The following is a 14,902-nucleotide window of genomic DNA, read 5'->3' on the forward strand; positions in this document are numbered from 1 at the left end:
AGTAGATGTTTAGGACTCCTTTAGAAACTGCTGGAAATTAGGTCCTAATTCTTTGCCAAAATTCATTTAATGATTTTTAAATTAAATTATTTAAAATTATTTTTATGTGGATGAGTGTTTGCTTATATTTATGTTTGTGCACCATATGTGTGCCTGGTGCCTGTGGACGCAGAAGGGAGAAGTCAGATCCCCTAGAACTAGAGTTATAGTAACTGCCTTGTGGGTGCTGGAAATTAAACTCAGGTTCTCTGAAAGAATAGCCAGTGCTCTTAACTACTGAGCCCGCTTTCTATCCCCTTAATGATTTTTAAATTGAAACTCAAGTCAGTAACTCAATTGGCAAATTATTACAATATTGTATATGTATATGTATACATATACATATATATGCATGGTCTATATGTGTGTATGTGTGTGTGGTGCATGGTGTGTGTTGACGTGTGTTTACAGGTAAGAGAGCAGCTTGGTGGAATCAGTTATTCCCTTCCACTTTGGTTTTTTTTTTTTTTTTTTTTTTTTTTTGTGAGTTCTGAAGATTGAAGTCAAGTCATCAGGCTTTCCTGGCATACCATCTTTATCTATTGAGCCATCTTTCTAACCCCAAATATTTATTCTTTTGTGGTTCTGGGGATGAAACCCAGGATCTGTGTATGCTCAGCAAGAGATCTACCACTGAGCTACATTCCCAGCCCCTGAAAGAGCAATTCAAAAACATTCTAATACAAAACAATACAAAGATATGTTAATATTTACATGCTAAAGAATGATGGTAGGCCCTGAAGGAGGAAGTCAGTTTGGAGGTCTGGATAATCTATGGGTCCATTGGTAGTGGATCAGTATTTACCCCTAGTATATGAATGGACTTTGGGAGCCCTCTCCTCATAGAGGGATACTCTGGCAGCTTAGACACACTGGGGAGGGTCTAGGCCCTGCTCCAAATGATATGATAGACTTCGAAGATCCCCCAGGGAAGGCCTCATCTTCTCTGGGGAGCAGAAAGGGGCTGGGATAGGGGGATCGGTGGGGGGCAGGGGAAGAGGGGAGGAAGAGGGAACTGAGATTGACATGTAAAAGAAGCTTGTTTCTAATTTAAATAAAAAATGGTGGTAGGAAAATATTAAAAGTGCTTATTTTCTGTAGTTAAATTTTGTTTCTATAAGAGTAGAACATTACATATCTACAGAAAAATTCTGCAGTTCCTAACATCTGAGCCGAGGTGAGACAGGCAGCATTTGTTGATGGTGTTTAGTGCATGCATGGTGCAAAGTGTACATGTCATGTGTTCACAACCAAGGCCACAGTGAAATCACACAATACAACACAGTCGAGTGCTGCCAGAAACAGCTCACAGTCATTAAGTATTTGACTTTGAATATTTGGTCTTTGCATGGTAGGAAACCTTTTACTGTTGCCAAATTTTGCTTACATATCACCCATTCATGACCCACAGTTTAAGAAGATGAGTTCTAGAGAAGAACCTATAACAGCCTGAAAATTGGCTTTTAACTTTGAGCCCACTTATGGTTAAATACAAAAGACTTCTTGAACTATTTAAGATGAATAGGTGAAAAAGAAGAATGATGGTAGTAATGGAGAATTATAAAGTTGAAATCTAGGAGTTTGCATTTTTGTATTTATGGTTGTAAGGAACACAAAAAGCTAAAATTAATATTACTATTAAACATTGGATCAGAGTATGAGCATAAGTCTTGTCCTTCATAGTAGGATTTTTGTGTGTGTGTGTGTGTGTGTGTGTGTGTGTGTGTGTGTGTGTGTGTGTTTAGGGTTTCTTTGTGTAGCTGTGGCTGTTCTGGAGCTTGCTCTATAGCACATGCTGGTCTTGAACTTATAGAGATCCACCTGCCTCTGCCTCTTGAGTGCTGGTATTAAAAGGGTGCAATGCCAACACGTTTTTCTTTTCTCTATCTCTTTTTGAGACAGAGTTTCACTGTAGCCCTGATTGAACTGGAACTTGCTATGTAAACCAGTCTGGTCTCTACCTCAAGAGGTTCATCTCCCTCTGCCTTCCCAGTGATAGAATTATAGTGAATGTTCCCATGCCTTTCTCCTTTCCATATGTCTTGAGTAGTTCTGGTTCTCTACCTTTACGTGATAATTTTTGCCTCTAACAGGCTTACTGATTCTAAAAGGTAAGGTATTTTGAATTCCTCTTGTTATAAACGTTGGATCAGAACTGATCACTTCTGAAAAAAAATTGTGGCTTGACTTTCAAAAACAAGTGACAGTTAAAATTGTGATTTAATCTAATCATGGACTGGTAATTTGAACAGCATGACATATTACTGCCACCAGTTGGCAGCAGTGGTGAATTGCAAGAGCAGAAAAAAAGGAAAAGGACTTATTTTTTCATAATATAAACAACAAATGTCTTGAGTGGACAAAAGGGGGTGGAGAAAATGAAAACTCTCATGATTCCCAAATGCTCAGCTTCTTGGGGATAAGAGAGTGAGGGGCTGGAGAGATGGCTCCACAGTTAAGAGCACTAGCTGCTCTTTCAGAGACCCAGGTTCTATTTCCAGCACCTATCTTGTGTCTCGTAACCATCCTTAACTCCAGGGAATCTAATGTTCTCTTCTGGCCTCCTTGGGAACCAGGAACACATATATACAGGCCACACACACACTGTCTCCTGTCTGCCTGTCTCTCTCTCTCTCTCAGTGTTTATTAGAGTGGCTTCTAGGCTGTGGCTGGGTAGTCCAACAATGGCTGTCTCCTGAGTGAAAGGGCAAGAATCTAGTAGTTCAGTCCAGGAGACCTCATGTCTCAGCAGTTCCAATCTGGAGTTGGAGTACAGAGGATTTCTAGAGAGCCACTGGTCTTGTTATGTTGGAATTCCAAACGAATACATTCTAACTTGCTATCCAGTGTGAGGGCAAATAGCCCAAAAGCAAAGGCTACCTATAAGGTGTGGCTACAATTTAGGATGGGTTCTCCTGCCTCTAATGATTAAGTCAAGAAATCCCTCATAGGCATGCCTGGCCATTGGCAATTCCAGATGCAGTCAGGTTGACAACCAAGCTCAGCCATCACAATTTGAAGGCCAGTAAGTATTTTACATGCACATGAGTCATAGAAAAAGTTTTTTTTTTTTTTTTTTGTAGAAAAAGAGAGGTGAAAGGAGATTACAAACCAGGGTGGCATTCTACAACTACAATCTCAGCTCTTGTGAGGCTAGGGCAGGAGATTTGTAAGTTCCAGACCCGGCTGGGCTACAGGGAAACCTTATCTCAAAAAGGAGAGGTTGGGGAAGAAACTGGAGACAAGGAGGAGACAGAAGAAAGAAAAGCCTATTACAATTGTTCTGTTCTAAGATAATGGAGGTGGGAGGAAAAGGGCCAAGACAACAGTAACCATTGGAGAACAGAAAGTATACTAAGTATACTGAATGACAATGATGAGACTCAGAGTTTCTTTTGGGAACAATGTAATTATCTATACACACCAGTTCAATTATTAAGTGTAACAGCAAAATAAACATAATTCAGATTTCTGTAAACTCATGTGGCCACCCATGTCTTTGGATAAAACCAAACCAAACCAAATGCTGGCGGAAGCCCCTGGGTTGATCCTTAACAACAAAAGGAAACTCAAACTGTCTCCAAACAACAAAAACAAATGCCAGGCTGGGTGTAATTGTTACAGAATCCAAACTTTGTGAGGTCCTGGGTTCAATCTCCAGCATTTGAGGGTAGGGACCTGAAAACATCTTAAAGATAAAAAGCAACAATGTAACAATACAGACCATATTGCTACATGTGCAGTTTAATCCAGTCACCCCATGAGATACTATTGTGATTTACATCTTACAGCTGAGGAAACCCGCACAGAGATTTGTCCAACGTTACATCGCTGTTCAGAACAGTCTAGGTCCATGGCTCACAGCACATTACCTAATCTGCTGAAATTATAGAGATATACAGAAAGAGAGGAATTATTTAAGGTTTTGAGCCGGATGGAGCCACCTGGAAAGTAGCTGAAAATAAGGAATCTTCCTTAAGGAACAATTGGGAACCAACAAAGTAACTTTGGGACTTTTAAAGTGCAACAATATAGTCAAAAGGAGCTCTCAAAACTGGGAGTTGAACTGTGGGATAGAAAAAAAACCAAAATCAAAACAGAGCTACCAACTGAATCAAAAGACTAGCGAACAATGTAGGTACAGATCTAAGGAAGCAAGTTAAAAGGAAAAGTTTCAAGGGAGGATGGGGACTGGGGAAGGCTATGTGTGTGTCCCCCTCTCCCCACAGGATCTCAGGGCGTCACTCCAAATCCTTCTGCCTCAGCCTCTTTTCAGATATGTGGCAGGGAAAGGAACACTGATAGTACAGCAACTTGAGGGAGTTGACAGCCCCGGTTTTTGTTTTTTTGTTTGTTTTTTTTAAATTTTTTTTTAAGATAAAACCTGAGAAAACAGAAAAGAAGCCGAAAAATGAGAAAATACTGAAGATATCCCAGAGACGGACCATAGCATTCAGGCTTGGGAAGAGAAGGGAAAAGGGAATGGCTAAATGTACTGTGATTTTTTGTTTTTTGTTTTTTATTGTTTTTGAGATCATGACTACAACTATATTAAGATAGACTATCGGGCCTTTACTAGAGTCCCACAGATCGAGTTTAAGAAAACAGATTAAATAACATGTGTGTGGCTTAGAGTCGGCACCTTTATTAACAAGGCAAGCTAGAAACAGGCTCTGCAAAGAAGTCAGAAACTATTAAACATGACGCTTTCCTAAAAAATTGTATCTGCACAAGGACCGTCAAGAATCCATACCAAAGTTCCTCCAGGGAGGAGCAACGCACCTGGCAACCTTTGGGCCAGATACCAGAGACAGCTGACGTGCTTGCTAGCCCTCAAGACTATGAACGAGTTCACGTTTCTAAGGTGATATTAAAAATGAAGCTTCCTCCTGCAGTAAACATTGAGTAATACACGAGGCTGATGACCTAGGAGAGCAAGAATTCATTTTTGTTGCGCAAAGTTGTGAGCAGGTCAGGAGCCTTGGTCGAGCCTAGGTAGAGCAGGGAAGGGGTCACCGTCTCGTGACTGTTTCCCTTTCGGCTGGGATTCATTCGCTCGCCATTTGAGAGCCACGAAAAGTAGTCCTAGGCTGTGGGAGGAGCCTGATTCCAGCCCCTTATTTTTCGCGGCCTTAGCTCCTCCGATCTCGCTAACTAAGCCAATGCTGCCGCCTTATGCAAAGCCAGCACGGCGGAGACGATCTGCTTTACAGAGGCAGGAGGACGACGCCAATCGGCCCGGAGCGGCCAGCGTGGCCCCTTCAGCTCCGCGGCAGGGCAAGTCCCGGGTGCTCGAGACCTTTTCACCCTCGTCCCGGGAAAGCACCTCGTCAATAATACACCGCGAATACAATTCTAGGTCGGAGGCCCGTGCTCCGCGGGGCGGGAGCGGGGCTGCAGGGCGCAGCACGGCCCGATGGCGGCGGCTGTGGGCGGCTGGCAGCCCCGGGTGGGGGCGGCGGGCGGGCGGGGCCTCGGCGGAGGAGCCGGGGAGGGGGGGGCGCGGGCTCCTTCCCGGGTCTCCGACAAGCTCTAAAAATGGCGGGCGGCAAACCCAGGGAGCGGGTCGCGCAGGCGCCACCGAGTCTGTCCTTCCGCTCGCCTCGGGCGGCCCACGAGCCGTCCACAGCGCCCTCATCCCCAGGTAGCCGACGCTCGCCATTGGCGGAGGCGGGCGAGAGCTCCGAGCGGGGGCGGGGCCGCCACGCAGAGGCCACGTTTCCCGCCCCGCTGGTGCGCGTGCGCGCAACCCGGAGGCCCGCGTCAGCGCGCGCCCCCGTCCGAGGCCCCCCTCCCCTCCCCGCGGCTCGCGCCTCTACTCCCTCCCCTTTCCGGGCCGAGCCGTCCTGTCAGCAAGGCAGTGAGCACCGCGGCCAGCAGAGGGCGGTCGGGACCCGAGTCTGCAGCGGCGCCATTGGCGTGTGGAAAATGCCACCAGATGGCGGGTTAGGATTGCAGCTCCGTTGAAGGCGCGGCCCCCGCTCCCGAACCCCCGGCGACCACCCCGTAACAACCCCCCCACATCGGGAATAACACACCGGAGACTTTTGGGGGGAAACTGGGTCGACGGCCGACAGCGCCCGGATGGGCAGCTGAGGTGAGCGCGAGCGGCGGCGGCGGCGGCGGCGGGGGGGGGGGAAAGAGGGGGAATGCGGCGGCAGCGGCGCGGGGGCTGAAAGCGCCGATCCAAGATGGAGGCCGGGGGAAAGAGCCTGAGAGCGCGAGCGGCGGGCGGCGGGCGAGCGGGCGGGCGGGCAAGCGGGCGGGCGGGCGAGCCGGCGCGGGCCCCGCGCGCGCGGGGGAGGGAGGCCGCGCGGGCCTGTGAGCTGCTGCGCGGCGACTGCGGGCGGCCGAGCGCCCGGGACCTGCTGTGGGCGCGGCGGGCACTCCGCTCTCTCCACCCCTCCCGCGGGCCGCGAAAACGGTGCCCCCGCCCGTCTGGGCTCCACGGCGGTGGCGCGGAAGCCTTTGTGGCGCGCTCGGGCCCGCCGCCAAGCCCGCCCTCCGCCCCCCCTCCCCGCCCGGGCTCTTGGGACTCGCCCGCGCCGGGGCCAGTCGAGGCGGGCTGGCGCGAACGCCTTCCGCCGCCCTGCGTTTCTGCCGTGTTGTAGCGGCGGCGGCGGCGGCGGCGGCGGCGGCGGCGTCACATGACAACGAGCTCGCCTCCGCCGAGGGTCCCGGGGGTCGCCCAGCTTGACTGCTGGCCCAGGCCTCAGGGTGCTGGGGTGGGGCGGTGGGCTGGCGACCTGGGCAGACGGAGCGTCGCAGCCTGGTTTTCCCGCTATCCGCCGTCTCCGCTCCGGACGGGGGCCCTCCTGGTGAAACGTGTCCAGGCCCGAGCACTGGCCCGCTAGTTTCCCAAATCCCCCCCCCCCCCACCCCGGGAGACGAGGCCAATAAAAGTTGTTTTGCCTCCTCTCTGAAGGTGGGGGGCGGGTTGAAAGGCCAGGAAACCCGAGTGGTTGGAGTTGGACCCGAGCCCCACTCGGAGGGGTCCGAACTGGGTGCTGCTTGGGTGCAGTAGGGACCACAACCTTTTTCTGGTTCTCGGATTGTCACGTCACCCGCTTCTGTCTACATTCGAATTGTTAGTGATTGTTTTCACATTGCAGGCAGTCGTGCCCTGGGAGAGTTAAGTCGTGGGACGGTTTTGGAGCGGTGTAGACCCCAAACAGTGCAGTTTGTGGTAGTGAATTATCTGCAGTTGAAGTTGGTGTTGAGATGAGGGGTGTGTTTATTCTCTCGATTGTGCTTAGAAACAACTACGTTTTGCATCTCAGCAAAAGTAGTGCTTGTGAAAGTACCTAAATCCGCACGGAGTTGTATGATTTGTAACTTAATGGAATTTGTAACTTATAGAGTGCCCTGTGTATTTTTTTTAATAAAAATTGCAAATTCTGATGGTGCAGCTCTTATTGAAATGTACAGAACAGTGAGAATAAAAATGATTCGTTTTTGTATGATGGGTGATGGTCTCATATTGTATGTAAGTTGAGGCTAAAAGTCTGATCAAGAAATACTGAAAGAACCAGGAATGATTCGTTGTTTTTCACTATGGGGGACTGTAACACATTTTTTTTGTTTACTCGAATAAACTTAATAAAGCCCACAGGTGTTTTGCTAGTTTTTTCTTTGCATTTTAAAATTGTACTTTGGAGTTCTGTATGGTGGTCTGTGCCTGTAATTCTGGTTACTCTGGAGACAGGCAGAGTTGGTCACAAGTTGAACGAGATACCGTCTTAAACAAGCAAAACAAGTAGAGGTCTAGTGGATTCCTTTTTGAAGATTAATACAATTACTGTAGTGTGGCCGTCTCCCCTCCCCCACATAGGATGTGGAGCACAGGCTGGCCTTGAATTCACTGTGCAGATGTTCATGGTGGCCTTTAATTTAGGGCAATTCTTTTCTTCAGCCCATGGAATTATGAGATTACAGATGGGTGCCAGGGCAACCAACTACTGAATATGTTTTTTTTGTTTGTTTGTTTTGCTTTGTTTTTGTTTGTTTTTCCATATCTTGGTATGGCCTTGAGTTTATAGCAATTCTTCTGCTTCAGACTCTTTTAAAAAGTTAAGAAAGCTGTGTTGCAGGGGAGAGATCATTGAACTGAAGGTCTTGAGACATCCCCTAGGTTTGTGATCTGGGTTTTACTTTTTTGTTGTTGTTTAGTTTCTTGAAACAAGGTTTCTTTGTAGCTTTGGAGCCTGTCCTGGAACTCACTCTTTAGGCCAGGGAGATCTGCCTGTCTCTGCCTTCTTAGTGCTGGAATGTATGTGTGTCTTAGTATGTGGTGATACTTTGTGATCTAACAAACTTTACCTGAAGTTTTATTTAAGAGCTAAGTTACTAGTTAGCCATTGAAGACAGGCAGTGTTGGCCACACCTATAATCCCTGAACTCAGAAGACAAGCAGATGGATCTCTGAGTTTAAGGCCATCCTGATCTACGTGAGAGAATCAGTCTAAAAGAGAAACAGATCTCACTCACGCCTTTGATCCCAGAATTTAGGATGACACACCTTTAATCTCAGCACTAGAGAGGAATTTAAGGAAGGAGGAGACAGATTCAGTCAGATTCAATCTTAGGATTCCTGGAGACAGGATGGCCCATTTAGGTCTGAGGTTCAGAAGTAAGAGCTAGTGGCTGGCCGATTTCCTTCTCTGATCTTCAGCTTTAACCCCAATATCTGTTTCTGGTAGTGTAGTTATAGGAGAGCTATTCTGTTATATTACCGGATCTCTCCCATTCTCGACAAAAAAGGTAGTTTGATGGTCATTTATTTCCTGCTAATGGGGAGAGAAGCATTTTCACATTTACTCTTTTACAATCTGGACATAAAGAAAGGGCATAGCTAAAATCGGTAACCACCCCTTCCCTCCTTTTCCCCTCTATCATTTTTGTCTGTCTTTGCACTACTAGGTATGAAACCAGGGTCTGATATACGTTAGCATAGCTACATTTTATGTCCCTACTTTTATTTATTTTTGAATAAAACATGGAGCTATTGTAGCCTAGCCTGGCCTTGAACTCCTGATTCTTCTACCTTTATCACTCAAGTGCTGGGATTATAGCCATGCTCTTTTTAAGATTTTATTTGTGTGTATGTGTGTGTGTGGCTGCTGCTTATATGAAGGTCAGTGGATAACCTATGGGATTTGGTCTTCTCTACCATGTGGGAAATGGGGATCAAACTCAAGATTTTGAGGATTGTCAGCAAGTGCATTTATCTGCTGAGTCTTGTTACCCCCCCCTCGCCCACCCCACCCCTTTTGGGGCACAGGGTTTCATTATGAATCAGCGATATAAAGAATGATCTTCTATAAGGCAGAATGAGATAATTCTCTCTCTCTCTCTCTTTTTTTTTTTTTTTTTGGTTTTTCGAGACAGGGTTTCTCTCTGTAGCTTTGGAGCCTTTTCCTGGCACTCGATCTGTAGACAAGGCTGGCCTTGAACTCACAGAGATCCGCCTGCCTCTGCTAGGACTAAAGGCATGTGCCACCAGTGCCTGGCCTATGAGGTAATTCTTAACGTAGCAAGTAGGCTTTGTCTCTAGAGAAGGAAGGAGTTGAGTTTTCTGTTATGGTAGTTACAGTACAGGATCCCAGTTGAGCTTCCCTGAGATTTTCCTTGGATTCCCTCCCTCCCTCCCTCGAGCTTGTGTGCATGCCATGGTATGTATTCAGAGATTTGATAACTTGTGGGGATCCATTCCTTTCTCCCACCATCAGGTTTCTGGGATTGAACTAGATTGTCAGGGTTGGTAGCAAGTTCCTTTATTTGCTGAGCTATCTTGGTTGCCCTTGAACTCTTAAGTGTTTCTCTTTACCAGTTAGTATTTGAAGGAAGTCTCAAATCCCTGCCTCCCTTGTATGTTTAATTTTTTTATTTTAAAATTTTAAGTTTTATTTATTGCATATGTTGAGTAGGTATATGTGTGCCACATTATGCATGTGTGTGTGGGAGTAAGAGGACAATTTTGGAGATTTAGTTCTTTCTGTCATGTGGGACTTGGGTATTGAATTTAGGTCATCATGCCTGGCCAGAAGCATGTTTACCTGTTGAGCAATATTATCAGCCTTTTCTCTATTTAAAATTTTTTTTTCTGTTTTGAGATGGAGTCATGCTGAACTTTCCCAGATTGGTCTGCAACTTGGTTATTTAGCCTAGGCTGGGTTAGAAATTCCAATCTGAATCAGAGTGCTAGCATTACAGATGTGTGCCACCGTGTAGAGCTGCTGCTAAGTTGGGCCTTTTATTTTTTCATTCAATGCTGGGGAAGTCCTGCATGCTTTATAGAGTACATTCTTTTGTGCTGTGGGTGGAAATGATGAGCCAGTGAGTTGCCCAACTGTTTCTATGGAGTTTTACTATAATTAAATACATACAGTAATACCTTTCATCTTGTTAGATGCTAGCAGTTAAACATTTTACATTTTAACTTAGTATAAACATAAATATAATACATATAATCAAAAAAGCAGATCATTCATGAAATAATATTTAACCTTTGTGAAGAATACTATTTCCATTTTTTTTTTTAACTGAGAATGCTGGTTAAAACAACAATGGTATGACTTACAGTAGTCTTTGTTGAATTGTAATCAAGGAAGTGTAAAGTATAACTGTAAGAAACCAATTTACTAACATCAAACTGAAAAACATTAAAATTCTGATAATGCTATATGCCAATGAGATAGTTGGAGAAATTGCCTTAAAAAAACTCTTCTTGGGGGCCGGATAGATGGCTCAGCAATTAAGAGCACTGCCTGTTCAGAGGACCCAGGTTTGATACCCAGCATCAACATGGCAGCCCACACCTGTGTGTCACTCCAGTTCTAGAGGATATGCCACTCTCTTCTGTCCTCTGCTGGGCACTGTGCACATGTGATACACTGATACACATACAAGCAGAAAACTTGCATAAAATTAAAATAAGTAAATCTCTTTTAAAAGTTCTTGAGCCAGGGTCTTACTCTGTAGCTCAGGCTGCCTATAAACTCTGGAACTGAAGCTGGCTTAAAAACCCACGATTGTCTTGCCTCCACCTCCTGTGTGCTAGCTAGTGTTATAGGCGTGTGCCACCATTCCTGGCGTTACCACTTTGAGCTGGAGAAATCGTCACCGTGTGAGGATTTTTTTTTTAAATTTATTTTATGTTCATTGGTGTTTTGCCTGCATGTGTGTCTGTGAGGTACTAAGTATTTTTTAAATAACTCCCTGAATCTGAAATTTTCTTTGTGTAAAGTAATTTATTTTAAGAGAGGCTTAAATAGCCTTAAGTAGCCCAGGCTGGTCTTTAACTTGATGTATAGCTCAGACTTGTATCAAACTTGGAATCTTTCTGCCTCAGTCTTCTGAGTACTGGATTATAGAATCACACTTAGTTGTGGAAAGATATTTGGTGGTAAATTCAAGTTCAGCTGTAGGGCTGTTTAATTTTTTTGTTAGCCTTGTGTTAAACTGCACCTTAAAATTTGTTCATTTAATTTACCAGCATAAGCTTGTTTCCTGTGTTTTCCTTCTATTTTCAGTGGGATCTGTAGTATTTTCTCTTTACTTATAATATCAATGTGTTTTTATATCATTTAATCTTGACCAGTCTAGTGGTTCAGCTTATCTTTATGATAAAAGCAACTTTATGATCTTTTATTGTCTTCTATTAACTTGTGCTACTTAGTGCTATTTAGTTTGTCAACTTGACATAGACTGGGAAGAAGGAACCTCAGCTGAGGAATTGCCTCTAATCAGATGGACCTGTTGGCATGTTTGTCAGTATTTTATGGATTAGTGATTGATGTGGGAGTGCCCTACCCACTGTGGATGGGGCTATCCCTGGTCAGGTGGTCCTGGGTTGTATAAAAAAAATCAAGCTGAGCAAGCCAATAAGTGTAGGGGAAATGCTGACCACGCCCAAGTGGTCTGCATCACCTGTGCCAGCCTCCAAGTGCGCGTGACCAGCATTTCCCCTACAAGTAAGCCTAGCTATTTTGATGGGTTCTGATTCAATCTCTTATCTTGTTTCCTTCTTTTCTTCTTCCTTGGCTTCCTCAATGGACTATAACCTATACACTAAAATAAACTCTTTCCTTTTCTGAGTAGCTTTTGGTCATTGTCTGATCACAGCTAGGACAATTGATTTCTATTCTTTATGATCTTTCCCTCTTCTTTTTTTTCTTCCCTGAGACTGGGTTTCTCTCTGTAGCCCTCCCTGGCTGTCCTGGAGTTCACTCTGTAAACCAGGCTGGCCTCAAACTCAGAGATCTTCCTGCCTCTGCCTCCCAAGTGCTAGGATTAAAGGTATTCACCACCACCTCCTGGCTTCTCCCCTCTTATGTGAAGTCTTAAGCCATAAATTTTAGAGATTTTTCCTTTTCTTTCATTTTCTTTTTTGAGATAGACTCTTACTATAGCCTAAGCTGGGCTTGAATTCATGATAATCCTCCTGTTTCAGCCTCTTGAGTGTTGGGATTATAGACAACAGCCATCCTATTCAACCTATATTTTCTTGTTTTCCAATAAAAAACATTTAAAGCTATTGATCTCCTCTAAGCACTGCTATATTCTATAAATTTTAGTATTGTACCATTATTCAGTTTAAAATAGTTTCCCCATTTGCATTGAATTCTTTTACCTATGGCTTACTTAAATGTATATTCAATTTTTAATATTTAGGATTACTGTAGATATCTTATTGTCCCTGATTTCTAACTTCATTTTGAGATCAGGGATTTTAATATGTTTTTGACTTTTAAAATTTCATAGTTCTTTATTTAATTTCTTTTTTATTAATTTATTTTTTACATTCCAATCCTCATTCCCCCTCCTTCCTCTTCTCCCACTCCCCTTCCCCTCCCTTCTGCTCTTTGGAGAGGGTAAGGCCTCCTCTAGGAAGTCTACTAAGTCTGTCCCATCATGCAGTTGAGGCAGGACTAAGGTACCTCTCCATCCTTCACATCCCTGTGTCTAGGCTGAGCAAGGTATGTCTCCATGTAGAATGGGCTCCACTCAGTTTGTGCGTTAGAGTTAGATCTTGGACCCATTACCAGTGGCCTCATATATTGTCCCAGTCGCACCACTGTCACCTATATTAAGGGGAATCCAGTTTGGTCTGATGTAGGTTCCCCATTTGTTAGACCAGAGTCAGAATGATCTCTCACTAGCTTGGGTCAGCTGATTCTTTGGGTTTTGCCATCATGGTCTTGACTCCTTGCATTGTACTCCAGGAGCTTAGCCAAATGGTTAGTTGTGGATTTCTGCATTTGCTTCTATCTGTTTCTGGAAGAGGGTTCTAGTGTCTCTTGGGTTGTGGATTGTAGGCTGGGTATCTTTTGCTTTAAGTCTGGTAAATTTTTTACTTTATTAAGACTTTTTCTTGGTTAATGTATCTCTCACAGTTGGAAGGAATGCGTTTTATGAGTGTTGGATGCTTTATTTTAGTAATGATCAAATGGTGATGTGAACATACTGTTTGGGTTTTGTTAGCGGAGGCTGGCCTGATCCTCCTGTCTCTGTCTTCCAAGTGCTGTGATTACAAGTGTGCACAACCATATTTGGCTTTGACAGCATTTTTCAAAAATTTCCTTGTCTTTGATGATTTTTTTCTGGGAGAGGGTGAGATCTTATTTTATCAGATTATGAGAAAAATGCTAATATTTGACTATGATTATGTAATTGTCTGTTTCTCCAGTTTTATTTTATTTTTTGCCTATCCTGACTATGAAAGTGGAAATTTTTAGTGATAGTAAGGTTGAGGGCTGAGGATGTTCACTGAGTACCTGTCTAGCATACAAGAAGTCCTGAGGTTGATCCTTAGCAGCACATAAACAGGGTGTGGTAGCACCCACCTGTAATCTTAACACTGGAAGGTGGAGGCAGGAAGGGTTAAAAGTTTTAGGTCGGCCTGGACTGCAAGAGACCTTGTCTGAAAAAAAAAAAAAAAAGTTCATTATATGCTAATGTCTGTCAAAAAGGAATGAAGCATTTGAGAGATTTTACCCTACTTACAAGGCTACAAGTTGGCTGCTGGAACAAGCCTAAAGACTTTCCAGTTAGAGACAAAGAATGCATTATAGAAGTAGCAGAGAAAGTGATGTTTGCTTCAGATCTCTGAAACCCCAGTTTGCACATGACAGTGGAGGAGATGCACATTACAAGAAAGGAAGCAACCCTGTTTCATTCTAATAATTCAAATTAAAGAAGTAAATGCCTCTCATGAACTGTTTCAGTGGCTCCATCCATAGAGATAACCTTTCTAGACAAATGGGGGTGGGGAAGACAACATTGACTGAAACGCAACCTCATGGTCATAGATGAAGGAAGCATTGTAATGTGATATGGCCTTGAAAGCTACTGTTAAAGAGATCTTGGTACTACAGTTACTGTCAAATTTAAACCATCCTTTCTTGCTATATAAACTTGGACAAATTCATTAATTTAGATTTTTTTAAAGTAAATACAAACTGTAAAATGTTCCTGTGAGATATAAGCAAATATTCTTGTTGGACATGTTGGCATATGCCTTTAATCCCAGCACTCAGGAGGCAGAGGCAGGTGAATCTTTGAGTTCCAGGCTAGCCTGGTCTACCAAGTGAGTTCCAGGACAGTCACCGCTACATGGAGAGAAACTGTGTGCAAAACAAAACAAACCTCCATAGTATTCTGTGCTCTGGATGTTAAAAGTCTTTTAACCACTAGATTTTATTGTATTGTATGTAGATCCAAAGAACTTAAAATGAATAAGACTCTAGATAAAATAGTAAGGTTAATTTTCTGAAAAATCAAATAGTTTTAGCTCACCATATGGCAATAGACATCAATAAAACTAATGAGGATAATCAGGAAGATTGCCTTTATCTTTCTAACT

At 44.1% G+C, this 14,902-nt stretch overlaps 1 protein-coding gene across 1 annotated transcript in view; it reads left to right on the forward strand.

The window, feature by feature from the left end:
- The first annotated feature begins 5,983 nt into the window (after nucleotides 1-5,983).
- Stag1 (stromal antigen 1) overlaps nucleotides 5,984-14,902 on the forward strand; it is a 298,555-nt gene continuing 289,636 nt past the window's right edge. Inside the window, exon 1 of the mRNA XM_027414298.2 lies at nucleotides 5,984-6,136. The gene's annotated coding sequence lies outside the window, so the exon portion shown is untranslated. The remainder of the gene's footprint in view (nucleotides 6,137-14,902) is intronic.

Source organism: Cricetulus griseus, chromosome 4, assembly GCF_003668045.3.
Source record: "Cricetulus griseus strain 17A/GY chromosome 4, alternate assembly CriGri-PICRH-1.0, whole genome shotgun sequence".
Classification (NCBI taxonomy): domain Eukaryota; kingdom Metazoa; phylum Chordata; class Mammalia; order Rodentia; family Cricetidae; genus Cricetulus; species Cricetulus griseus.